This window comes from Pseudophryne corroboree, chromosome 4, assembly GCF_028390025.1.
Source record: "Pseudophryne corroboree isolate aPseCor3 chromosome 4, aPseCor3.hap2, whole genome shotgun sequence".
NCBI lineage: Eukaryota > Metazoa > Chordata > Amphibia > Anura > Myobatrachidae > Pseudophryne > Pseudophryne corroboree.
Window position 1 is genome coordinate 824,571,890 of NC_086447.1, and position 26,653 is coordinate 824,598,542.

Consider the following 26,653-nt stretch of genomic DNA (forward strand, 5'->3'; position numbering starts at 1 on the left):
AAAGACAGAATTAGTAAAACTGCCATTTAATAACTAAACCCCTTAGTTTTTCTTCAAAGCCTAGTACTACATATATAGTAGATATTTATTGGTATCCACTGTTTTTCATTACATATACGCTTAACCTCAATATACATGAATGTCATTTTTAACTTATATAATTTTAATTAATTGATCCCAAAAATTTGCACTAAGGTCATGCCACTAGAGATGAAAGAGTCTATTTACTAAGCGTTGGGGAGTGATAAAGTGGATGGAGATAAAGTACCAATCAGCTCCTAACTTTTTCAAACACAGCCTGTAACATGGCAGCTAGGAGCTGATTGGCCGGTACTTTATCTCTCTCCATTTTATCTCACCCCAATTTAGTAAATACACCTGCCATTCCTCAAACTTCAAAATGTTACTTTTTTTATTTAATAAACTTTTAAGAACTGGGTGTTTAAAAGCATTGCTGGTATAAAATACATTAGGCAACTGAAATTGGAAACAGCAGATTATTTGCAGCTGGAACAAATAACTATTCATAGAACAGGAGAATAGACAGTTATAAAACACTTTCATTATCCGGTAATGGGAAATCATTATCTTATGATCTATTCTGATGAACAAATTAGGCTTTTTCTGATTTTAAAACTTCTATATCAAGAACTGATTCAGATTAGTGGTCATCATTTTGAAATGACTAACTCATAGACCAGGTCGAAGAACGAGAGTTGAAAGAGAATAAACAACCCGTTAATGGATGGTGTATACTGACAGTAGGTTTCTGCATATATGACTTATTTTGAATCCCATTTATGGTACTCTATTACAAATTTGTTAAGAATTTATTTATTTTAAAAGTATTGGAGAGGATACAGAGATAAAGAAAGGGAAAGGAGAAGAAGGCTTAAGTACTATATGGGAGAAAGATACCCTCCACTGGGGTTGCTCAGATTGCCTTCAGGACATTACAAAGTGCATTAAATATATTTATTAATTTGTCATTAATTAACAGACTCAAACAATATATTTGAGGTGCACAATTACTTAATGAATTTATTTTTTAAGGCAGATTAATAATTAATGATAATAAAATAATAATAACTTTCTACTTATGCAGACAATACAATGTTTAATAAATATTGAGGGGCCAACATTATTATAAATACAATTATTGGACAATAATACTACTTTAATTTCTTATACGATAAATGAGGGAGATTTGTAGTGCCCATAGGCGAAAAATAATTGGTAGAACAATAATTACTTAAAATGGCCTCAAACAATATAAAACTATTGTTGCCAGTTATATAATTGATAGTAATATTTATTGGGAGACTAATGACTGATGCATCCAATTATTGGTTTGTCTCCAGTGTTCAATTCTCAGAGCTAGCTGACTTAACATAGTAACATAGTTTCTGAGGTTGAAAAAGACAACCTATGCTGTATTATTTTTAGGACTAATTTGTCTGTTGCTAATGTCGGCCGTTGTATTTATTCCTCTTTTTTTATAACTATAGTGCGTGACTACACACCATAACCCTGTATATCCTTATCAATTAGGAATTTATCTAGCCCATTCTTAAAAGTGTTGACCGAGTCTGCCATTACAACTTTCTCAGACAGGGAATTCCAAACACGTATTGTCCTCACTGTGAAAAAATCTATTTGCCTCTGTGTGCGAAATATCTTCTCCTCTAACCTAAGTGGGTGTCCACGTGTCCTCTGTGATGATCTTACCAAAATCAGATCCCCCGCAAGCTCTGTCTATTTTCTCCTTATATATTTGTAAATGTTGATCATGTCCCCTCTTAGTCTCCTCTTTTCCAGTGTAAACATGCCAAGCCTTGCAAGCCTTAATATTATATTAAACTAGTAAATTGCTCCAGCACATACCAGGTCACCTGAGTGTGCCTCCCGCTATACCCCATCCTGTTCCCCACTCCACTCGCCCCTCCTCACTCCATCCCCAATTAATGCTGACCCCCTTCCTAGCGCATGCAGTGTGTCCCGCTGCGCATGTCAGAGTCTGGACAGACCTTAGCAGATTATTATATAAAAGTGCAGTTCTGTTGTTTTGTGCTCACTCTGTATATTCAGATAAAATATATATATTTTTTATAAGCAGAGATGTACCTTTTGTTCCAAAATTAAATTTCCATACAGATAATTCCTTCTTTACATATTAATTGGCCGTCGTGCATTCACCATCCATGAAGCCTTTGAAGATTCTAGTTGGCATTTCTCTATTTATGTTCATGTGCAGCTCTAAGGCAGGTATATACACTGCTCCAAAAAATAAAGGGAACACTAAAATAACACATCCTAGATCTGAATGAATGAAATATTCTTATTAAATACTTTGTTCTTTACATAGTTGAATGTGCTGACAACAAAATCACACAAAAATTATCAATGGAAATCAATTTTATTAACCCATGGAGGTCTGGATTTGGAGTCACCCTCAAAATTAAAGTGGAAAAACACACTACATGCTGATCCAACTTTGATGTAATGTCCTTAAAACAAGTCAAAATGAGGCTCAGTAGTGTGTGTGGCCTCCACGTGCCTGTATGACCTCCCTACAACCCACACAAGTGGCGAAGGTAGTGCAGCTCATCCAGGATGGCACATCAATGCGAGCTGTGGCAAGAAGGTTTGCTGTGTCTGTCAGCTTAGTGTCCAGAGCATGGAGGCGCTACCAGGAGATAGGCCAGTACATCAGGAGATGTAGAGGAGGCCGTAGGAGGGCAACAACCCAGCAGCAGGACCGTTACCTCCGCCTTTGTGCAAGGAGGAACAGGAGGAGCACTGCCAGAGCCCTGCAAAATGACCTCCAGCAAGCCACAAATGTGCATGTGTCTACTCAAACGATCAGAAAAAGACTACATGAGGGTGGTATGAGGGCCCAACGTCCACAGGTGGGGGTTGTGCTAACAGCCCAACACCGTGCAGGACGTTTGGCATTTACCAGAGAACACCAAAATTGGCAAATTTGCCACTGGCGCCCTGTGCTCTTCACAGATGAAAGCAGGTTCTCACTGAGCACATGTGACAAACGTGACAGAGTCTGGAGACACCAATGAAAACGTTCTGCTGCCTGCAAAATCCTCCAGCATGACCGGTTTGGCAGTAGGTCAGTAATGGTGTGAGATGGCATTTCTTTGGGGGGCCGCACAGCCCTCCATGTGCTCGCCAGAGGTAGCCTGACTGCCATTAGGTACCGAGATGAGATCCTCAGACCCCTTGTGAGACCATATGCTGGTGCGGTTGGCCCTGGGTTCCTCCTAATGCAAGACAATGCTAGACCTCATGTGGCTGGAGTGTGTCAGCAGTTCCTGCAAGACGAAGGCATTGATGCTATGGACTGGCCCGCCCGTTCCCCAGACCTGAATCCAATTGAGCACATCTGGGACATCATGTCTCGCTCCATCCACCAACGCTACGTTGCACCACAGACTGTCCAGGAGTTGGCAGATGCTTTAGTCCAGGTCTGGGAGGAGATCCCTCAGGAGACCATCCGCCACCTCATCAGGAGCATGCCCAGGCATTGTAGGGAGGTCATACAGGCACGTGGAGGCCACACACACTACTGAGCCTCATTTTGACTTGTTTTAAGGACATTACATCAAAGTTGGATCAGCCTGTAGTGTGTTTTTCCACTTTCATTTTGAGGGTGACTCCAAATCCAGACCCCCATGGGTTAATAAATTTGATTTCCATTGATAATTTTTGTGTGATTTTGCTGTCAGCACATACAACTATGTAAAGAACAAAGTATTTAATAAGAATATTTCATTCATTTAGATCTAGGATGTGTTATTTTAGTGTTCCCTTTATTTTTTTTGAGCAGTGTATATTGTAGAGTATGTAACACATTCTTGTGTTTTTCCTGTTTAACTAATTTTCATTTTCTGCTAATAGCATTTAAGTTTATGTTTGTATATGGACGCATTCATCAATCCCAATATCTGATTTGTTGGTCATATTCTGGTAGGGTTCCAGGTATCCCTCATCTCTTTTTGCACAATCCTACAAAACGGATGAATTGTTTTCAATATGTATATAATGGCCTTTGTAAATGTGTTAGTCAACAGTCCAAGAAGCGATAACAACTTTCACACTTGTTCTTCACACATCTGTAACAACTGTATAAATATTTATATTGTGTATATACAAATATAGCATCAGGCGAATGTCACATGAACAACAAAACAAAACATTCTTGTACTGTAAAAAAGAAACTGTAAATATATGATGAAATATACTGTATCTATTGGCTTGGTAATAACATTTCTGTTGGCGTTAGCTCTTATTTGGCTATATAAACTTGATATTTTTTGTTTACAAGTCATAATGCTGCCAGAACATGAAAATAGCAAAATGTACTTGCAAAGCTATGAAAGGTTCATTGTAGCTGTGTAATCTGCTGCTTTCCCCTATTATATTGACAGCTGTCATTTGCAAAACTATTATGTATCAATATGTTTTCACTACCAAATTTGCTATTAAGGCAGAATACATTGAACTGACATGTTAATGGCTTTAAACAGTTATTTGGCAGCAAGATAATAAACTCGTTGGTTTCATCTGCTCTTGCCAGAGACTAATAATATGCCATATGAGGACACAGAGCAGCCCCTGATCCCCACACTTGCTTGTAAATCATGGTGATATAGCCCATATTTTTAAGACAGGCTGAAAAATATAGCAGGGGAGTGATAATTAAACTCATAGGTGTCCAACTGGCTGCAGTGCAAATGGCTCAAAGTTTCACTGAGTAAACTTTATTGTGTTATCAATATTATTCGATAATAGTTTTCAAAAGCAGCACTACAAGGATTCAACTAAGACTTTTAACTTTAGAAAAGCAAATTTTAACAAGCTGAAACGCGCACTAAAGGAGATAGATTGGGAACACTGCTGAAATGTGGAATGCTTTTAAAATGTTGCTTGATAAATATACTCACAAGTTCATTCCCATAGGCAGTAAACACATGAGTATTAAGGGCCTAATTCAGTAAGGATTGCAAATTTAGCTAATTAGCAGAATTTGCAATCCTTTGGATCGCATGCTGGGGGCCACCCATCCCAGGCCAAGGCCGCCCAGCATGCTGACCGCTACCTTCCCCCCCTTAATGAATTAGAAATTGCTATTGCATCGCAATTTCTGCTTCATCGCAGGAATTAGGGATCCCTCCGCCATATTCCCAATCGCGGCGGCTGCATGTGACGTCACGCAGCCACCGTGATCACACTTCTGCCATGTCCCCGTTTGGCCGGCCCCACCCCTGCAACGCTCCGTCTCCGCCCTGGAAATGGAGCATTGCCCCCGCCCTGCGACCGCCTCTGCCTGATTGACAGGCAGAGGAGATAGCATTTATTGCAGCCCCCGCAGAAAGTGCAGAAGTGCAGACATATGCGCCCGTGGGGTGATTGCAATAATTCTGGTTGCATCTTGATTTTCGATCCAACCTGAATTAGCCCCTCAATTCAAACGATGTGGTTTAATAAGAAGGTTAAGGATGAAATGCATAAAAAGAAGCCAGCATTCAAAGTGTTTAAATCAAATGGGAAGGCGGGGTCAATCCACTACTACAAGGAATGTAGCAATAAATGCAAAAAAGAAATCAGAGCAGCTAAAATAGAAAACAAAAAGCAAATTGCTAAGAATCAGAATCAGTTTTATTGGCCAGGTACTGTGGGGATAATTCAGAGTTGATCGTAGCAGCAAATTTGTGAGACCAGACACAGCAAACCTTCTTGCCACAGCTAGCATTGATGTGCCATCCTGGATGAGCTGCACTATCTGAGCCACTTGTGTGGGTTGTAGGGAGGTCATACAGTCACGTGGAGGCCACACACACTACTGAGCCTCATTTTGACTTGTTTTAAGGACATTACATCAAAGTTGGATCAGCCTGTAGTGTGTTTTTCCACTTTAATTTTGAGTGACTCCAAATCCAGACCTCCATGGGTTAATACATTTGATATCCATTGATAATTTTTGTGTGATTTTGTTGTCAGCACATTCAACTATGTAAAGAACAAAGTATTTAATAAGAATATTTCATTCATTCAGATCTAGGATGTGTTATTTTAGTGTTCCCTTTATCTTTTTGAGCAGTGTATATATATATATATATATATATATATACACACATATACATACTGTATAGTCCACCAAAAATGCCGGCACTTAATAATATTGCATACCTCCCAACATGACCCTCTCCAGGACGGACAAAATGCTCTGTTTCTGGAACCTATTCCTTAATTTACTGTATGATTACTGGCACCTGTTTTGAACAGGTTAATGGATAAGAAAGGTGTTTCAGCACCAATTATGGCAATCATAGATTAAGAAGGTATTCCAGGAGCAGAGCATTCTGCCCCTCCTGGAGAGGGTCATGTTGGGAGGTATGATATTGTATAATCCAACACTCCAGTGGATCTCACGAGGCACAAATTCAATGCAATAAATGCGGTACATTCAACATCTACGTTTCAGGGCCTAAGCTCCTTCATTAGGACTCACCAACAGCATAACAATCAAACAGATCACTTACCCCATAATATACACCCTTAAGCATGTGCTGCCCTCCACCACCGCCATCCACCTGCATTCCACAAGCCTAATGTCCCCTGGTGACGCATAGCAACCACCAGGCTTGCATTCCAGAGTAACTGACCCCGTCGCCACATCTCGGTTGCAAGCGTTAGAGGAAATACAGAATCTATATATAATTTTATTTGTATAGTGCACTTTTTTCCAATAGGACTCAATATTACATCTGTATGTGTGGATAATGAATCTATTGTCTGAAGGTGAATCCATGAATGATCCACCATCTCTGAAAGCCAAAGCTGAAGTTCCACCTCTTACTGTAGATGTTTCCAGAAGACTGCCAGTGTGCTTAAAACAGGAAAGTAAGGTACATATTACAGGAATGCACAGCACGTTACATTAGGGAGTGCACTGACAGGGGGAGGGGAGGTCCAGTACCGCCTGAGGGCGAGTCTAGCACCAGACAGACGCATGTATAATTGAAGAAGTTGTCAACAGCAATCAACTTCTAACAATCATTTGACAGAATGTACTTGATAAATGATAGAAGCTGCTTTACCATCAAGCTTAAAATTATAATTCAGACCTTGTTGGTGTTCTTAGGTCAATATTATTCTGTCAACATTTTGGCAGTCTACATATTAACTACTGTTAATGATCTGGGCAGGTAAACAGCTACATCCTCAAGCTGTTATTGGCTGTAATATGCACTCAGAGAGATGTGCGCTTATGTCTGTATTGTTTTCTTATTGTGCACTGTTTTATATTGTACTTTTTGTACATAAAGTTGCCAGTGAAATTAAACACAAGAAAAACTAGAACATGTAAATGTTATATCGTTAAATCAGGGCATATTGGGAAATGTATAGATTGGAATAGGATCATAAACAAACATATGATAAATCAACAGTATTGATTTGCTAAATAACAGAACCTTGTTAGGATTAAGATAATAAGGATATTTGCAAACAAGTCATCCTAATCCTTTTTGACGTAGTGTCTTGTACAGTATGTAATAAAAAGACATATACACCCAAACAGCATGTGCCCATGAGACGGCATTTAAACACTGAGGTTTGAATTTATTCAACAGTGTCTTGGGTGGTTTCAGCTGCTGGATTTTAAAGGACAATTATATTCATTACAATACACACCTGGTCAGTAATTTATCATTCAACGACGTGCACTGAGTTCACTGTCAATTTAAATACAGTACAAAGGTCCCACTGGCTATAAATATGAAAGGAAAAGGCTGATTGGTTCCTGCCCGTACCCTGGGTGGTGGTATATTGAAATTATTTTATAATATTTTCTCTCCTGTTGGAGAATGTGGATAAACTTTAGAATCAGTAGTGCTGCCATAAAGACTACAATTAATTCAGAAATGAGGGACAATCTCAACCTGATAGACATGGTATTGACATATGCAGTTTGGTCTCCATATTAATATATAACGTACACCTTTATGAAATAGGAAATAAATGTACTTAGTCCTGTATTTCCAATGAGATTTCTTATATACTGTTTTACTTTTTTGTTTTACTTTTTTTTTAATTTCTTTTTTTATTAGGTAACACAGTGACATACAGAACATTTTGTGCTCCTGTAAATACTGAATAGAATCAACAGCGTAAGACTAGAGGAATTCCCATCTTACCTGAGACTGCTGCGATAGCCTATGTGACATACACTGCTAATTATCACAGATGAATACCATGAATGTATAGATAATAGGTAATGAATTGTGGATTTATTATTATTATTATTATTATTATTAGCAGATTTAAGCTGGTTTTATTAGAAGTTATTTGGGGAATGTGTGATGGTTTTGTCCCCACACACCACTTATTTGTGTAAGTTTTATCGCTTCAAATGGGTGATGGGCTAGGGATGGGTCCAATCAATCAATGTGCTTACATACACGTTTGTTGGTCTTGATATTAGTGTGTAGTCTAGCTGAATCAGCTTGGCTGAATCAGTTTGGGTTGAAAGTTTTCAAAGGATGAATGTTACTTTCTAAGGATGTCGTCTGTGATTAAACTGGACGGAAACTGAAATTAAACAACAAACAAATGCAAAAAAACCATCACAAGCCAACAACACTTAGACTGCATCTACAAATGTATGTTCACTTCTAAAATTCTCCAAACCTCACTGACTCAGGAAACTATACATTCACTTTCTGCAAAAAACACCTGTATAGTTAATGAAGGAACACTGACTTGCTGTTTGCTTACACTGTGTAATTTTCCATCTAACATCAGCAAAACATTTGCCTTACTGTTAACCTGTAGACATTAACCACATTTTAAATTCTTGCTAATCATATTTATTTCTGCAATTTCACTGCTCTCTCATTCAGTCACCACTCCTCCTCCTATTCTCATTTTACTACCACTATTTACCCCACCCACACTATGGCAACATCCCCCATTAATGTTTGTCTTCCTAATCCTTTATTCTCTCCCTTGGTACCACCTCTATCCTTCTCTCCCAGTCTCCTACATCTCATCCTCTCTCCTCTCCTCTGTCTCCCATCCTCCCCTCTGCCTCCCTTCCCCTCCTCTTCTGTTTCCCCATTACAATTTACTTCTGTCCCTTCAAAGGCTCTCTACACCACCACTCAACCCTGCTCTCTACCTGCTCTGCCTGTCACCTCACCTCTCCTCCACCACTATCATACTACACTCCCTCCCTTCCTCACTCCTGCAGTCTCCCTTCCTTCCAAATGAATCTTACCTCAACGCTACAGCAATCCTGATAATCTCATTCACATCTCTCCAATGAACTCCTACCCCCTATCCTGTGCCCTCTGGAATGCCAGACCTGTTTGCAACAAACTGGCCCCCACTCATGACCTTTTCATTTCTAACTCCCTGCATCTCCTGGCCATTACAGAAACCTGGATTACTCCCTATGACACCACTTCTCCTGCTGCTCTCTATGCTGGGGGCCTCACATTCTCACACACACACCTGACCCGGGGGTCGCCATGGTGGTGGTGTTGGGATCCTTTTACCCTCTAGCTACATATACCAACTTATACCTCCAGAACCATCCCTTACATTCTCTACATTTGAGGTCCATGCAATATACCTCTAGCAACTTTGTAAGCTTCGAGATGCTGTAATTTACCGTCCACCTGGCATTTCCTCCAAATTCCTCGAAACTTTGCTTCCTGGCTACCTCACTTCCTCTTTTCTGACATTTCCTCCATTATCCTAGATGATTTAAACATCCCTATCGATAACCCCACAAAATCACCTGCCTGTAGACTCCTTAACCTCGCCTCTTCACTTGGTCTCTTCCAGTGGACCACCTCACCCTTCCATGTAAACGGGAGCTCACTGGATCTGGTTTTACTCACCACTGCGATATTTCTGATTTCTCCAATTCCCCTTTTCCCCTCTCTGACCACCACCTGCTCTCTTTCAACTTATCTATCTCTGCTTCCCCATCTCTCCCTCCTAAGGCTACCATCACTAAGCGTAACATTGAGGCTATTGACACCTCATCCCTATCCTCCCTGTTCGACTCACTTCTCTCTCCTCTTCTCTCTCTCTCTCACATGCCCTGAACAAGCCACATCCCTATACAATGCATCTCTTACTTCTGCTCTTGACTCTGTTGCTCCACCAACCACTATTCACCCTTGCAGATCAATACCTCAACCCTGGCACACTAAATGTACCAGATATCTACCAAAATGCTCACATACTGCCGAGCGACAGCGGAGGAAATCACTCTCTAAGGCAGACTTCCTCCATTTCAAATGTATGCTCTCATCCTTCAGTGCTGCCCTTTCCCTTGTTAAACGTTCATACTTCAAAATTCTCATCTCTACCCAGTCTTCCAACCCCCCGCCTCTTTGCCACTGTTAACTCCCTCCTCTACTCACCACCACCTCCTCTCCCTTCCTTATTGTCAGCTCTTGACTTTGCCACTTATTTCACATCCAAGATTGACTCCATACGTCAGGACATCCCATCCAAACAGACCAGCAACAAGCCACCACCCATCCCTTGCCACCCCTCCCCTTCCCTCTCACCAACTCTGACATCTTTCTCCCATGTATCTGGTGAGGATGTCATGGCCCTCATCCATTCCTCTCCCCCTACCACCTCCCCACTTGACCCTATCCCCTCCACCTCTCTCCTTCTGCCTGTTCCCATCTTGCCGACCTTCTCAATCTCTACCTCTCATCAGGCACTGTCCCCTCTGCCTTCAAGCATGCTCTTGTCTCCCCTATTCTTAAAACACCTACCCTTGATCCAAACACCCTCTCCAACTATCGACCCATCTCTCTCCTCCCTTTTGCCTCCAAACTCCTTGAGTGTATTGTCTATAATTGCCTCACTGCCTTTCTTTCCTCTCACTCACTGCTTGACCCATTCAAGTCTGGTTTCCGTTCTCTCCACTCCACTGATACTGCCCTCACAAATGTCTGCAATGACCTCCATGCAGCCAAATCTAAGGACCACTACTCTCTGCTTATTCTTCTTGACCTCTCTGCTGCTTTTGACACTGTGGACCACCCTCTCCTTCTGCAAATCCTTCACTCTCTTGGTCTGCGTGACACTGCCCTCTCCTGGCTGTCCTCCTACCTCTCTGATCATTCCTTCTCTGTCTCCTCTTTGCCACTGTTAACTCCCTCCTCTGCCCACCACCACCTCCTCTCCTTTCCTTATTGTCTGCTCTTGACTTTGCGACTTATTTCACATCCAAGATTGACTCCCTACGTCAGGACATCACATCCAAACAGACCAGCAACAAGCCACCACCCATCCCTTGCCACCCCTCCCCTTCCCTCTCACCAACTCTGACATCTTTCTCCCATGTATCTGGTGAGGAAGTCATGGCCCTCATCCATTCCTCTCCCCCTACCACCTCCCCACTTGACCCTAACCCCTCCCACCTCCTCCGCTACCTCTCTCCTTCTGCCTGTTCCCATCTTGCCCACCTTCTCAATCTCTCCCTCTCGTCAGGCACTGTCCCCTCTACCTTCAAGCATGCTCTTGTCTCCCCTATTCTTAAAACACCTACCCTTGATCCAAACACCCTCTCCCACTATCGACCCTATCACTGACCTGAGTTGGGAGTGTTGAGAACTCGGGGGTTCTTCCGATGGTCGGGAACAGGAACCACAGCTGGGTCGGAGTAGAGATGGCCGGATATAGGTTTTCCTCATGCAGAACTTTAACAGTTACAATTGGTGTAAAACGCTAAAGAACTTTATGATGAGAAGGATTTGAGCATGATGCTGAAGCACATAGAAGAATGGGAACTTGTGAGCGATGTCGAAAGACACGGAAGAATTTGTGAGCGATGTTTAAAGACACTGAAGAATGCAGAACTTGTGAGCGATGTTTAAAGACACTGATGAACTTGTGAGCGGTGGTGAAAGGCACTGAAGAATTTGTGAGCGATGTTTAAAGATACTGAAGAATGAAGAACTTGTGAGCGACGTTTAAAGACACTGATGAACTTGTGAGCGATGATGAAAGACACTGATGAACTCGTGAGCGATGGTGAAAGACACTGAAGCATGAAGAACTTGTGAGCGATGTTTAAAGACACTGATGAACTTGTGAGCGATGGTTAAAGACACTGATTAACTTGAAAGCGATGGTGAAAGACACTGATGAACTTGTGAGCGATGGTGAAAGACACTGAAGCATGAAGAACTTGTGAGCGATGTTTAAAGACACTGATGAACTTGTGAGCGATGGTTAAAGACACTGATGAACTTGTGAGCGATGGTGAAAGACACTGATGAACTTGTGAGCGATGGTGAAAGACACTGAAGCATGAAGAACTTGTGAGCGATGTCTAAAGACACTGATGAACTTGTGAGCGTTGGTTAAAGACACTGAAGAATGCTGGAGACGCAGAGGTCTGTGCGGCAAAGGGGTACCAGAGCTTGTAAGCAGTAGTAGGAGTCACTTTGCCCACCGGAACTCTGGGGTTTTCAAAGCAGTAGCAGGTAACCATACAGGCAGGAGCACTGGAGTCACTTTCAGGGAAAGAGAAGATACTCAGGCGCCGGGGCTCTGCCCAGCGTCTGCTTTTGAACTTCCCACCCCGGTTTGATTGGCGGGGAGGAAGCGAGCCGATGACGTCACCCGCCCACCTCCGTGGACGCTGGACGCGCCGGCGCCGCCCATTCCCCGGAATACCGCCGAGACCAGCGGCAACGGACGCCGGGACCCGGAGCCCACCAGCGGGGACGACCGCCAGGTGACCCAGCGCACCCGGAGAGGCAAGCGCGGTGGCCGCGGCGTTGTGACAGACCCATCTCTCTCCTCCCTTTTGCCTCCAAACTCCTTGAGTGTATTGTCTATAATTGCCTCACTGCCTTTCTTTCCTCTCACTCACTGCTTGACCCTTTCAAGTCTGGTTTCCATTCTCTCCACTCCACTGATACTGCCCTCACAAAAGTCTGCAATGACCTCCATGCAGCCAAATCTAAGGACCACTACTCTCTGCTTATTCTTCTTGTCCTCTCTGCTGCTTTTGACACTGTGGATCACCCTCTCCTGCAAATCCTTCACTCTCTTGGTCTGCGTGATACTGTCCTCTCCTGGCTGTCCTCCTACCTCTCTGATCGTTCCTTCTCTGTCTCCTCTCATGACACTACCCCCCCCCCCCCCCCCACACACTTCCACTAACTGTAGGTGTCCCCGGAGGCTCTGTTCTTGGTCCTCTCCTTTTCTCTCTCTATAGGTCCTCTTTAGGTGAACTCATTAGTTCTTTTAACTTCCAATATCACCTCTATGCTGATGACACTCAAATCTACCTTTCCTCCCCTGATCTCTCCCTGGCTCTCCTCACTCGTACCTCCAACTGTCTCTCTGCTATCTCTTCATAAATGTCCCAGCACTTTCTTAAACTCAACATGTTTAAGACTGAGCTGATCATCATCCCACCCTCCCGAACAACCTCACCTCCCACAATCTCATTATCCATTGATGGCACGACTATCTCCTCTAGCCCCCAAGTACACTGACTTGGTGTAATCCTTGACTCCTCTTTCTCCTTCAAACCACACATTCAGCACCTCTCACAAAGCTGTCATTTTCATCTCAAAAACATTTCCAGGATCCGACCCTTTCTCACCCAGGATGCCACCAAGACTCACTGATTATTTCCAGACTGGATTACTGTAATCTCGTCCTAACTGGCCTCCCTGACAATTACCTCTCTCGACTCCAATCTATCCTCAATGCTGCAGTCCAGGTCATCTTCCTCACCAAATGCACTACATCCACCTCCCCTCTCCTGCAAGCCCTTCACTGGCTTCCCTTCCCTTTCACAATCCAATTCAATCTTCTCACACTCACTTACAAAGCACTCATCCACTCCTCTCCCATTTACATCTCTGACCTTAAATCCCTTTACTCTCCCACCCGTCCTCTTCGCTCTGCTAATGCACGCCGACTCTCCTGTCTTCTGATTACTTCCTCCCACTCCTATCACCAAGATTTTTCACTTGCTTCTCCCTTTCTCTGGAATTTTTTACCTCTCCCCCTCAGACACACCACCTCCCTACTGAACTTCAAACGGGCTCTTAAGACCCACTTCTTTACCAAACCAAGCCAAATCTCATCCTAACCCTCTGTCCCATGCTCGGTTACCCCATCTGTGTCACCCCTCTCTGTCTGCCCCTCCCCTTTAGAATGTAAGCTCTCACGGGTAGGGCCCTTTTCCCTCATGTGCTTATCCTTTTCTTACTGTAATAATCCTCAACTGCCCAAATCCTGCAGTTTTTTTGGGCACCTTGAAATTTATCTCTATGTCATTTACTGGTGTAGTTATGCTTAGTTACCCTGTTCTTGTCCTATATTGTCTTCAACTGTCAGTCACTGTTTCCTGTTTTGATTATGTGCAAATGTACTCTGTAATTGGGCGCTGCGGAACCCTTGTAGCGCCATATAAATAAAGGATAATAATAAATAATAATATACAATATACAAGACCTGAGAACCAGCTAATCCTATTGGTTGGTGTTAGCTATAAAAGGAGATTTATGGTAGACTTACCATTGTTAAATCTCTTTCTACGAGGTACACGGGATTCCACAGGGAATAACATTGGGGTGTAGAGTTGGATCTTGATCCGAGGCACCAACAGGCTAAAAACTTTGACTATTCCCAGGATGCACTGCACTGCCTCCTCTATATAACCCATCATCTGTGCACAGGAGCTCAGTTTTGTTAACCAGTCCAATGCAGTAGCAGGTAAAGAGACGGTAGATGTTTGTCACATAGAACCACGTTCTCACGACAGGAGAAGGGACAGCGGCTAATTCCATACAAACCCAAATAAGCTAAGTGCGTCAGGGTGGGCGCCCTGTGGAATCCAGTGTACCTCGCAGAAAGAGATTTAACAATGGTAAGTCTACCATAAACGTCCTAAAGCAGTTCCTCATGGGAGGGAATGCACTGCAGCGGGCGCAAGAACCCGGCATCCAAAGGAGGTATCCTGGGAGGCGGAAGTATCAAAAGCATAGAACCTGATGAACGTGTTCACAGAGGACCACGTAGCCGCCTTGCACAATTGTTCTGTAAATGCCCCACGGTGAGCCACCCAAGAAGGTCCAACAGACCGAGTAGAATGGGCCTTGATAGCAGCAGGAGCTGGTAGACCAGCCTGCGCATAAGCTTGTGCAATCACCATTCTAATTCATCTGGCCAAAGTTTGCTTGTTTGTAGGCCAGCCACATTTGTGAAAACCAAACAGTACAAAAAGGGTATCTGACCTCCGAATGGAGGCAGTCCTCTCCATATATATACGGAGAGCCCGTACCACATCCAAAGACCTTTCTTTGAAAGACAAACCAGGAGAGATAAAGGCTTGAACCACAATCTCTTGGTTATGGTGGAAAGATGACACCACTTTAGGCAGATAACCAGGGCGAGTACGGAGAACTGCCTGGTCACGATGAAATATCAGGAAGGGCGTGCGACAGGACAAAGCACCTAAGTCCGACACTCTTCTAGCAGAGGCAATAGCCAACAGAAACAGGACCTTAATAGCCATTTCAGGTCCACCAAATCAAGAGGCTGAAAGGGAGATCCTTGCAGGGCATTAAGGACAACAGACAGATCCCTTGGAGCCACAGGAGGGACATAGGGAGGTTGTATCCGCAAGACACCCTGAGTGAAGGTATGAATGTCAGGAATAGATGCAAGTTTCCTCTGAAACCACACTGACAAGGCAGAAATATGAACCTTGAGTGAAGCCAGAAGAAGGCCTAAGTCCAGGCCTTGTTGCAGAAAAGCCAGAAGCCATGGGGTTCTGAACTTGTAAACATCGTAGTTCTTAGCAGCACACTAGGTGAAGTAAGAGTTCCAGACCCTGTAGAAAATCCGAACCAAAGCCGGTTTACGGGCCTTCAACATAATTTGGATGACCGCTGAGAGAAACCTTTTGCCCTCAGGAGTGACTCTTCAAGAGCCACGCCGTCAAAGCCAGTCTGGCCAGGTCTGGGTAGACACAAGGGCCCATGGAATTGCCAGTGCGTCCACAAACGCTGCTTGAGGATTCCTTGCCCATGATCCAAAGACCGGAACGTTGTGATTGTGTCGAGACAGCATCAGGTCTACGTCTGGTAGGCCCCACTTGTCCACTAGGAGTTGAAACACTTCCGGATGAAGGCTCCACTCTCCGGCATGTACGTCCTGACAACTGAGGAAATCCGCTTCCCAGTTGTGGACCCCCAGAATGAACACTGCCGATATTGCTGGCAGATGGCGTTCCGCCCAATGAAGAATTCTGGACACTTCCATCATTGCTTTTCGGCTTCGAGTGCCGCCTTGACGATTTATGTATGCCACTGCCATGGTGTTGTCAGACTGTACTTGAACAGGCCTGTTCCTTAACAGAGGCAGGGCTAGTGTCAAGGCATTGAACACGGCCCGCAGTTCCAGAATGTTGATGGGGAGGAGAGACTTCTCCTTGGTCCAGCGACCCTGGAGAGTGTGTTGCTCAAACACTGCGCCCCATACCCGCAGATTGGCATCCATCATCAGGAGGAACCAGTGGGGAATCGAGAAGGGACAGCCCCTGCCCAACTGTTGATCCTGGAGCAACCAGGACAGGGATAAGCGAACCTCTGGAGTCAGGACCATCATTTGAGACTTGAGCCACTGAGGCAGACCGTCCCACTTGGATAGGATTAACCATTGGAGAGGGCAAGAATGGAATTGAGCATACTCCACCATGTCAAAAGTCAACACCATTAGGCCTAGTACTTGCATCGCCGAGTGAAAAGACACTTTTGGGCGAGAGAGGAAGTATCTGATCCTGTCCTGAAGCCTCAGGACCTTCTCTGGAACCAGAACCGGCCTCTGGCTGTACGTATCCAGCAGGGCCCCCAGGTGCACCATGCACCGTGCAGGGACCAGGGAGGACTTTTTCCAATTGATCAGCCATCCATGGGCTGTGAGGAATTGCACCGTCAGCTGGAGATGACTCAGGAGGACATCTTGGGAGCTTGCCAGGATCAGCAGGTCATCCAGATACGGCAGGATCCTGATTCCCTGTTGACGGAGATGAGCTGTCATCACGGCCATGATCTTGGTGAAAATCCGAGGGGCCGTAGTGAGTCCAAATGGCAGAGCCCTGAATTGATAATGGAGGTTGCCAATAGCAAACCGCAGATATTGCTGATGCGAAATGGCAATAGGTATATGCAGGTAAGCTTCCTGTATTTCCAGGGATATCATGTAGTCCCCAGGTTCCATGGCCAGTACAATGGAGCGCAGTGTTTCCATACGGAACTTGGAAACTCTCACAAACTTGTTCAGTGACTTGAGGTTGAGAATAGGTCGGAAAGACCCATTGGGATTTGGTACTAGAAACAGGGTCGAGTAGTAGCTCTCCCTGTTTGGGAGATAGGCACCGTCACCACCACTCCTGTATCCAGGAGGGATTGGACCACCAAGTGTAGAGCTTGTACCTTCAACAGGTCCGATGGGATGACCGTTGCGCAGAACTGATGAGGGGGACGGCTCTTGATAGAGACCGCATACCCGTGAGAGACAACTTCCTGCACCCACGCATCTGAAGTGGCCCTTAACCAGACCTGGGTGAACTGAGGAAGTCGGACTCCCACCCTGGGGTCCCCCAGGGGGAGGCCCGCCCCGTCATGCTGCAGGCTTATACTGTTTGGAAGAAGGCTGACGGGCAGCCCAGGATTGTTTAGATTTGGGCTTACCGGTCTTGGAAGTACGAGGCTTGCTCGAGTACCCCTGACCCTTTGATTTACTTGAGGTCCGATAGGAACGAAAAGTAGTACTTTTAGCTTTCGGAGCAGGAGGAGCAGTATTAAGAAGGCACACAGTCTTAGCAGAGGCTAAGTCAGTCCCGATCTAATTAAGATCTTCTCCAAAAAGTATGTCTCCCTTAAAAGGGAGCACCTCCAGAGTCTTCTTAGAATCTAGGTCCACCTTCCAGGACTGCAACCATAGAATCCGGCGAGCCAAAATAGACATAGTGGACACTTTGGACGCCAGAATACCTGCCTCGGAGGACGCCTCGTCAATATAATGGGAGGCATGGTAATATGAGACAGACACTGTTTGGCAATGTCAGAAATATCCTAAAGTAGCTCTTCCTCCAGTACATGGACCCACGCATCAATAGCTTTTGCAGCCCAGGAGGCCGCAATAGTGAGCCTGTGAATTGCCCCAGTTAGGGAATAAATACACTTCAGGCATCCCTCCACATGCTTATCTGTCGGCTCCTTCAGGGAGGTGACAGTGGTGACAGGCAGAGAAGAGGAAACCACGATCCGTGCGACATGCGAGTCGACCGGCGGGGCAGGGATAGGAAAACGGGCCAACATCTTCTTGGATAGGGCAAACTTCTTTCCTGGGGAGACCCAAGCCTCTTGACGTATGTCAATTAAAAGGTCAGAGTGAGTTAAAACTACCTTTGAATTGACGCTTGAATTTACCAGGCTTTTTTGATGCAGTAGTGGGATCAGCTTCATCATCAATCTGGAGAACCATTTTGATAGCTTCCACTAATTCAGGGACATCAACCTGAGGTACATGCTCCCCATCAGAGTCCGCTGAGTCAGAATCAGTCAGATCAGTATAGGCCTCATCTTCATCAGAAGAAGTATCTGAAACATGAGTGGATTGAGACGAGGAAATCACATGCTTAGAGGACCCCTTAGCCCCAGAGGGCTGAGATGTAGACTTTTGTTTAACCAAGGATTTATTCAAAACCTGTATCTGGTTAGATAGTGTGTCTGCCCAAGGCGGGTTAGCTACAGGGACAATTTGTGGCTGCAATGGCACAGGCAGTCCACAGGGGGCGTAAGACGTGTTACCAAAGTATTTAACATACAAGAAAAGCGGGCCACGGTGGCTCTTGATTGGCCACAGGGGCCACAGGTGGAGTGGGAGATGTAAGGGACCCAGTACCCATATCCCAAGCAGCAGGTTCCCCTCTCGGTAAATCTGTGGAAGCAGCACTGCCTGATGCAGGTGCGTCCACGGATTTCCCGCCCTGTGTGGCAGACATTATGAGGAATGTAGCCGTGCGGCACACGTTACAATATAGTCAAACAATAGTAATACCGCAATCCCCTGATTTATGTGCTAATAAAAGCAGGACACAAACAGAAAAATTAATCGGTATGGGGTGACTGAAAATATACCGAAAAAATACACTGAGATGTATAGACTGTGGAGCACTATATATTGTTATTTATATTCAAAGAAATGTGGACCCTGATGCACTTATCCTCACAGGGTTCAGAATATAGTGATAGCAAAGTTGTGATACACTTGAAAAGGAGAGCACACACAGTAGCTATATGGCACACTCAGTCACAAACACAATGCAGGAATAATGTACACAACAATAATACTGCACTGGACAGGCAATTTACATACAATAGCAGATATGTATATGCAGAGAGATATAACAATGCAAAGCAGTACTGGATGTATATCACAGAATAATTGTACCACCTATTCTGTCGGTAACACACTTACTTCTTAACTAACACAGTCAAATGACAGGTAGAATACTCAAGTGTCCTGTATCAGCACGGCACTGGAACAGGTGGCTATTCAGAGGAGACAGCACCCAACAATCCCATAGAGAGCAGCCCTTAGCTAAAAATGGCGCCAGCTCTCAGCAGGGAGTGACGGGAAAGTGAAAGCAGCTCCAGGGTGGGAACATCTGCAGTAGATGGCGTCCGGACCTGGGGGGAGGGGCTACAGGCAGCGCTCTATACCCACAGTGCTGGACTTCACCATCAGTACTTAGTGGAGCTTAAAATATATGCCTGTGCTCAGTTTACTGCCCTGATGGATATAGTGGGGTCCCTGAGCAGTACAGTGTCCACACCAGCCGCGCGGTCCGTCTCCCATGGGCCGCGTTCGAATCACGATTTGTACCAGACGGGTCCCCCGGGGGACCCTCTTACCTCCCTCCCAAGTCCTGCAGCCAAAATACCGGTGCATCTCCACTGTAAGTACCCGGGAACCAGGCCGTGGGAGTATACAGCGCCGCAAAAGGGAGGTGATGGAGCCGCAGCATGGCATGTCTCCCAGACATAGAAGTACTGCGGCTCAGTCAGCATAGTAAAAGCTTTCTTCATTTTCCAAAGTCTTCAGGGCTGCCACAGGCAGCCCCCTCTGTTAGTGACCTGCACTGCAGGCACTAACTTTAAAACTGAGCTCCTGTGCACGGAGGAGGGGTTATATAGAGGAGGCGGTGCAGTGCATCCTGGGAACAGTCAAAGTTTTTAGCCTGTTGGTGCCTCGGATCAAGATCCAACTCTACACCCCGATGTTATTCCCTGTTAAATACCAGTGTACCCCGCTGCAGAAATATGTTTAATTAGGACACATTCTTTACAATGATGTGAATGCTGCAGGTAAGAAAATACATAGACTTCATAACTGCTTCAAAAGACTTGGTAAAAGAACTGTGGTGGAATAATGTAAAATGTATGTCTAGAACAATCCTTCCCCTCCCAAATACACCGTGACCGAGTGGGCTTAATCCTGGTGAGTGATAATACCGTTAGGCTAATTGACCTTAAAAACAGAGTTACTCCAAGAGATCTCCTATCATTGTTGTTTCACTAGAGGCAGGGCCGGTGCAAGGTTTCTCGGCACCCTGGGCAAAATTTCTGCCTACACCCCCCCCCCCCCCCCCCCCTCCCGGCCCTCCCCTTCCCCTGTTGCTTGGACAGTGGAGTGATCACGTTATCTAGAGGCTGTGTTAACAGTATGTTGATCCTCCTGAAGCAGCCAAATAACAGCAACAGAAAACCTGACAAATATTATATCAAATACACACAAGTTAAAAAGCATCCAGCCCCACATCCATATATAGTATAATACCACAGTCTGTTGTTTTATACAGTATTATAGATAGGCACCAGGGTTGTAACTAGAACTTTGTGGCAGTGACGTACGGTGAGGTCATTGGCTGGGGAGGCACTGAGATTTTATATATATATATATATATATATACACACACACACATACACACACACACACACACATATACAGTGGTCGAAGTGGACATTTTGAAGTGGGGGTATGGAAAAGTGAAGGTTGCAATTATGCGTGCACCTCTGGAAGAGGGGGTGTGGCTACTCAAATGGGGCGTGTCCTTCAGTGTAGTGGGACCCCTTATACTATCTAGTACTGGCGCCCCTTTCACCTGATACCACACAGTATGACCCGAAATTCACATTACAGCACAAAAAATGAGCCGAAATTCACATTACAGCACACGGTATGAGCCAAAATTCACACTACAGCACATGGTATGAGCCGAAATTCACATTACAGCACACCGTATGACCCGAAATTCATATTTTACCACACAGTATGAACCGAAATTCACATTACAGCACACCGTATGAGCCGAAATTCACATTACAGCACACTGTATGAGCCGAAATTCTCATTACAGCACACGGTATGAGCCGAAATTCACATTACAGAACACGCTATGACCCAAAATTCAGATTTTACCACACTGTATGAGCCGAAATTCACATTATAGCACACGGTATGACCCGAAATTCACATTACAGCACATGGTATGACCCAAAATTCTGATTTTACCACATGGTATGAGCTGAAATTCACATTATAGCACACGGTATGACCCGAAATTCACATTACAGCACATGGTATGACCCAAAATTCTGATTTTACCACATGGTATGAGCCAAAATTCACATTATAGCACATGGTATGAGCCGAAATTCACATTATAGCAAATGGTATGACCCACAATTCATGGACAGGGAGAGAGAGTGACAGCAGGAACTGAGAGATTGACCGCAGGGACTGAGAGAGTGACAACAGGGACTGAGAGCGTGACAGCAGGGACTGAGAGCGTGACAGCAGGGACTGAGAGAGTGACAGCAGGGACTGAGAGAGTGACAGCAGGGACTGAGAGATTGACAGCAGGGACTGAGAGAGTGACAGCAGGGACTGAGAGCGTGACAGCAGGGACATAGGGTAACATTACCTGATATGTGCAGCGGAGGTGCGGAAGGGACTGTGGTTGTCGGTGGCGTATGAGCCCATGGTCTGCGGGGGATGCGGCGGTACTAAGCTGTCCTTCGTCACTGCGGCGTTGATGTCCCTCTGACCACCGCCAGTTGTGGTCTGCGGTGGTCAACTTTCAATGGCGGTGCAGCGTGCAGCAGTGAGCGCTGGTCAGCGGTGGGCGGCGGGCAGCTGTGATATAAATATATAATTTTTTTACATTTATTTTATTTATTTTTCCCTGTCCCTGCGTCCAAGTGATCTGGGGGTGAGCTGGAGTCCAAGTGATCTTGCCCAGATCACTTGGACTGCAGCTCACCCCCAGATCACTTGGACTGCAGCTCACCCCCAGAGCACTTGGACTGCAGCTCACCCCCAGTGATCTGGGGGTGAGCTGCCCAGACACTTACCACCAAGCACAACTCCACCCCCCCCCCCCCCCCTCAGTGGTCCTGGTTCCTCAGTCCCGGAGGAAGCAGATGCTCCCGGAGATGCTGAGGGCACGGAAATAGAGGTAACAGCGCTGCCCGTTGTCTCCGGAGCTGCCGCTGCTGTAGGCAACTCCAACATCGGGTCCCGCTGCCGCTGCCCCCCGCCGCGCTCCTGAAGTGTCAGGCAGCTCCACTGTAGCGTCGGGTCCCGCCGCAGCTTGACCTCAATGCCTATGGGTGATTGGACCAGCGGATCCAGTACTGGATCCGCTGTCCAATCACATCTGCCTCGCTGAGAGGGGCAGGTTTTCCCTGTCAACGAGGCACTGGCATTTGTGCCGCTTCCCCCGCAGTTTTTTAATGGGCTTTTACAACCTTGTGCTTGGCCCCGCCCCCCTTTCTCTCCCATTCCAATTGTTAATGGGAGGTACTGCTATCTGTGCCTACCAAAGTGATTTAAAGATGTAAAATGTTTATCATAATATAAATAGATTACTTATGACACAGAATATGTGTCATAAGTATCTTCTTTATATTATTTTAATCATTAATGGCAGGGGAGGCACTGCCTCCCCTGACTACACGTCCCTGCTTTGTGTGCCCCCGTAGTAGAATCTTGAAAGGGCAGCATCGAGGGGATAGGGAGACACAGGATGATAGGGAGACGCGGGGCGGCAGAGAGTGGATAGGGAGACGCAGGGCGGCAGGGAGGGGATAGGGAGACGTGGGGCAGCAGAGAGTGGATAGGGAGACGCGGGGTGGGAGGGGATAGGGAGACGCGGAGCTGCAGGGTGGGGATAGGGAGATGCGAAGCTGCAGGGAGGGGATAGGGAGACGCGGGGCGCCAGGGAGGGGATAGGGAGACGTGGGGCGGCAGAGAGTGGATAGGGAGACGCGGGGCGGGAGGGGATAGGGAGACGCGGAGCTGCAGGGTGGGGATAGGGAGATGCAAAGCTGCAGGGAGGGGATAGGGAGATGCGGGGCGGCAGGGAGGGAGGGGATAGGGAGACGTGGAGCGGCAGGGAGGGTATAGGGAGACGTGGGGCGGCAGGGAGGGGATAGGGAGACGTGGGGCGGCAGAGAGTGGATAGTGAGACGCGGGGCGGGAAGGGATAGGGAGACGCGGAGCTGCAGGGTGGGGATAGGGAGATGCGAAGCTGCAGGGAGGGGATAGGGAGATGCGGGGCGGCAGGGAGGGAGGGGATAGGGAGGCGCGGGGCGGCAGAGAGGGAGGGGATAGCAAGACGCGGGGTAGCAGGGAGGCTTATCTTGCCTTTCAGACGCAGTAGACATCACCATCCGCAGCGTCTCCCCTCTGCCCAACTATGCTTATCTTGGGGCTTCCGGCAGCAGTAATGACGATAATGTTAGGTGGAGGGATCATCGATGGCAGCTAGGGGAGAACTTGAAGTGCTGTATCCTCAGCATAATGCCGACAGCCCTGCCCCTGCTCCTCCTCTCTAAAAATGATATTTCCCTAGGTAAACGGTAAACCCAGACCAGGGGCGGCCGCGGCGAGGGGCTAGCCTGCCACAGCCGTCCGTCACCTCACTAACGCCAGTAGGTTTGATTTCCCTGCTCCATGATGTCTCTAACAGAAATAGACGGAGCTGCGCGTATGAGAGAGCAGGGCAGGAGACGGGCGCCGCACAGGGTGTTATTCACAAGCGCACGGCATGTTAGTGCTGTGCTGAGTGCTGACGGCGCCTAGGATGTGTCAGTGTGGGCGGCGCCCGTCTCCTGCCCTGCTCTCTCATACGTGCAGCTCCGTCTATTTCTGTTAGAGACATCATGGAGCAGGGAAATCAAACCTACTGGCGTTAGTGAGGTGACGGACGGCTGTGGCAGGCTAGCCCCTCGCCGCGGCCGCTCCTGGTCTGGGCTTACTTAGCAAAATAAAAATGTTTTAGTAAAATAAACTTAAGTCGAGCATGCCGCCCTCCAGTGGCCAGCGCCCATAGGCAGCTGCCTAAAGCTGCCTAATGGTAGCGCCGGCCCTGACTAGAGGAAGCATTCATTGAAATCTCCTGGGGTGTCCTGATTCTAAACTTCAGGTCCCCGGGCTGGCTGGAGTCCTCCTTAATGGTATCCTAGCCCTTCATGCTCATCTTTAAGCTAAAGTAATAGTTAATGGTGTTCCCTTGTGGCACAGACTTCTATTGTTTTTGCTACTTTATGTATTTTTTACCTCTACCACAACAAGCTGTCGTAGTCCTTGGCTCCAGACTCAAGCATAGACGACTGCAGATTGTTTTACTATGTACTTACCTGTTGTCGCCAGATAATTGGAAACAAGCAGTTAAATTGATCAGCATTCACCAGCATCTTGGTTACTTCCTTATGGGTAAATAACATAGGTGCACGAAGAAGAAAAATTTAGTGGGTAAAAGAGATGGGGGGGGGGGGGGGGGGGTTTGGACAATATAAGGCACTCCCTGTTGAAGCCAAGAAAGTTAAATAGGTTTGAGGCCTGCCCAAGTCATTGGTTAGTACTAACAATAACATTTTAAACCTACCGGTAAATCTTTTTCTCCTAGTCCGTAGAGGATGCTGGGGACTCCGTAAGGACCATGGGGTATAGACGGGCTCCGCAGGGCACTCTAAAGACTTTAGAATGGGTGTTCACTGGCTCCTCCCTCTATTCCCCTCCTCCAGGCCTCAGTTAGAGAAACTGTGCCCAGAGGAGATGGACAGTACGAGGAAAGGATTTTTGTTAATCTAAGGGCAAGATTCATACCAGCCGACACCATCCACACCGTATAACATGGAATATACGAACCAGTTAACAGTATGAAACAAAACAGCATCAGCCTGAGACTGATCAAAACTGTAACATAACCCTTATGTAAGCAATAACTATATACAAGTCTTGCAGAATTTTGTCCGCACTGGGACGGGCGCCCAGCATCCTCTACGGACTAGGAGAAAAAGATTTATGGGTAGGTTTAAAATCTTATTTTCTCTTACGTCCTAGAGGATGCTGGGGACTCCGTAAGGACCATGGGGGTTATACCAAAGCTCCAGACCGGGCGGGAGAGTGCGGATGACTCCGCAGCACCGGTTGAGCAAACATGAGGTCCTTCTCAGCCAAGGTATCAAACTTGTAGAATTTAGCAAAAGTGTTTGAACCCGACCAAGTAGCTGCTCGGCAAAGTTGTAATGCCGAGACACCTTAAGCAGCCGCCCAAGAAGAGCCTACCGTCCTCGTGGAATGGGCCTTTACCGAATTTGGTACCGGCAATCCAGCCGTAGAATGAGCCTGCTGAATCGTGTTACAGATCCAGCGGGCAATAATCTGCTTAGAAGCAGGGGCGCCAACCTTGTTGGCTGCATACAGGACAAACAGTGCCTCTGTTTTCCTAACCCGAGCCGTCCTGGCTACATAAACTTTTAAGGCCCTGACTACATCAAGAGACTTGGAATCCTCCAAGTCCCCCGTAGCCACAGGCACCACAATAGGTTGGTTCATATGAAACGATGAAACCACCTTAGGCAGAAATTGAGGACGAGTCCCCAACTCTGCTCTATCCACATGGATAATCAAATAGGGGCTTTTGTGAGACAAAGCCGCCAATTCGGACACCCGCCTCGCAGATGCCAAGGCTAACAACATGACCACTTTCCAAGTGAGAAATTTCAACTCAACTGTTTGAAGAGGTTCAAACCAGTGTGACTTAAGGAACTGTAACACCACGTTAAGGTCCCATGGTGCCACTGGGGGCACAAAAGGAGGCTGGATGTGCAGCACTCCCTTTACAAAAGTCTGGACTTCTGGGAGAGAAGCCAATTCCTTCTGAAAGAATATAGATAGGGCCGAAATCTGTACCTTAATGGAGCCTAACTTCAGGCCCATATCCACAACTCCTGTCTGTAGAAAGTGGAGAAAACGGCCCAGGTGGAAATCTTCCGTAGGAGCATTCTTGGCTTCACCCCAAGAAACATACTTCCTCCAGATACGGTGATGTTTCACCGTCACCTCCTTCCTAGCCCTTATCAGAGTAGGGATGACTTCCTCCGGAATACCTTTCCCAGCTAGGATTCGGTGTTCAACCGCCATGCCGTCAAACGTAACCGCAGTAAGTCTTGGAACACGCAGGGCCCCTGCTGCAACAGGTCCTCCCTGAGAG

The 26,653-nt window shown here is 46.2% G+C and overlaps 1 long non-coding RNA gene across 1 annotated transcript in view; it reads left to right on the top strand.

Moving 5' to 3' along the window:
- The window catches only part of LOC134910463 (uncharacterized), a 159,733-nt gene that overhangs the window by 124,097 nt on the left and 8,983 nt on the right, over window positions 1-26,653 (top strand). Inside the window, exons 2-3 of the long non-coding RNA XR_010176206.1 lie at window positions 6,768-6,923; window positions 8,127-8,290. This is a non-coding gene — a long non-coding RNA (uncharacterized LOC134910463). The remainder of the gene's footprint in view (window positions 1-6,767; window positions 6,924-8,126; window positions 8,291-26,653) is intronic.